The following is a 2,029-nucleotide window of genomic DNA, read 5'->3' as shown; positions in this document are numbered from 1 at the left end:
CAACAAGGCATCTCCCCTGGTGGGGCTGTGCACCTCTGTGCACCTCTGTACTCTGTTGCAAAAAAAGGCCAACAGTAAACTGTGTTGTATTAACAGGAGTGCCACGTACAAATCAAGGAAAGTAATTATTTTGCTCTTTTCAGTACTGGTGAGGCCTCACGTGGAGTACTGTGTCTAGTTTGGGGCCCTATACTTCAAGAAAAATATGCATAGTTTGGAAAGAGCCCAAGGTAGTGCAACAAAAATTATTAGGGGCCTGGGAGATGAGATTTAAGAGGAAAAGCTGAAATAGCCAGGGTTATTTAGTCTGGAGAAGCGAAGACTGAGGGGGGATTTGATAACAGTTTTCAAATACCTGAAGAGGGATTATAAAGAGGATGGACACTGGCTTTATTCCATGACCATAGGAGAGAGGACTAGGACCAGTGGCCTCAGGCTTTAGCAGGCGAAATTGAGGTTGGAGATTAGGATGAACTTTCTGACTGGGAGAGCAGTCAAGTATTAGAAGAGGCTACATAGAGAATTTGTGAAATCTTCATCCTTGGAAGTTTCAAGAGCAGGTAAGACACACACTTTGCTAGGATGGCTTGGTCAGGGAAGTTCCTGACTTGAGCAGTTACCTAGATTACATGATCTCCTAGGGTCCCTTCCAGCCTTACTTTCCTATGATCCTCTGGTTCGTAGATAATTTACCTCTAGGTAATCCACTGCCTGTTGCCCCCACATGGAGCATGACCAGAAGACCTCAGGAGTTGCGATGTATTAACTGGAGTGTTACTATCCTGTTCCATATTTTCTGGTTGGGTATAAAAGATAGTTTAGCCACTTCTGTCTATATATATTTTAATGGCAATTTGAATGTAATGCTTGAAACAAATATGCTACTAAAATAACAATAGAAACTAGTGATAGAAAACAATGTTCTGATGAGGATCTGGGTAAGATTTAGAACTGAGCTCATAACTTGGGTTTAAGGTCAAATGCAGATCTGGTTTAAAGTCTGCAGTTCTGAAGTTTCATGAGTTTGCCTCACAAGATCTAAATCTCCAACACCGGGTGAGTGAAGCCTGTGAAAAAGTCACACTACTACCAGGTAGAAACTGAGCAGTAGATTACTATCAGGAACTCCCACTATCAGGAACTTATCAACAGGATAGATGAACAGCTACCTGTCCTGGCCACTTCTTGAGTCAGCTTACCAGGTGTAGGTGTGGTGTGGTCCACTGCACAAGACCAAATATGCCTGGCCATCTGGAACAGCTTACTTTATATCTGTGGTCCTGTGGAGGATGCTATGCATATGCTTTTTTTTCTGCTGTTCTCCCTGGAGACCTTTTCAAGCTGAATACTGCTAACTAAGATCATCCAGCTGTTTTGTGCATATATTTTAAACCTTCCCTTGCTTGTTTTTGCTCATGTGCAAGCGCTATTAAAAAAATTAGTGGTGCAACATCTTACGTAGACAAGAACTAAAATTGCAAGTGGGTTTGCTTTCCCCACACACCAAAACAATTCAAAAGGGTTCACAGCAAAAGCTCTACGTTGATTTCTCTGGAACTAAAGTATTTCAAGTGGTGCCATTGGCTCCTTAATGGCACTTAGAACACTTTTCTCTTAAACTCATTAATGTTAAGGAATATCTGCTGTGTTTGTGCCTTGTTTCTAATGTAATTCTTGGTTTGTGTATGCAAAAATCAATACTATAAAATCTAAAAATGGTCCTTGGGTCTGTCACCTGATATCTGTCCTGTTGTGTGCTCTTGATGTGTTTCATATAATAGGCTCTGGAATGCAGTTCTTGTCTCTTAGAAGGACTGAGGTCATGGGCAAGAACAAGATAGGAGTTAATTTCTGACTGGATTAAATGGATACTTTCTTTGTTTCTACTATATAACCCTCTATTTTATCATGTATTTCAAAATGTACACATAAGGCTTAATTCAGCAAGAGTTAGACATCTAAATATCTTGGATTATCTGGAGTTTAGTGTCCAGCAAAATATTTTTCTTTATCCAATCAGCCCCTATGA

Source organism: Gavialis gangeticus, unplaced genomic scaffold (assembly GCF_001723915.1).
Source record: "Gavialis gangeticus isolate Ggan-Ray unplaced genomic scaffold, GavGan_comp1, whole genome shotgun sequence".
NCBI classification, from domain to species: Eukaryota; Metazoa; Chordata; order Crocodylia; family Gavialidae; genus Gavialis; species Gavialis gangeticus.
Note: the sequence above shows the minus strand (reverse complement) of the source record.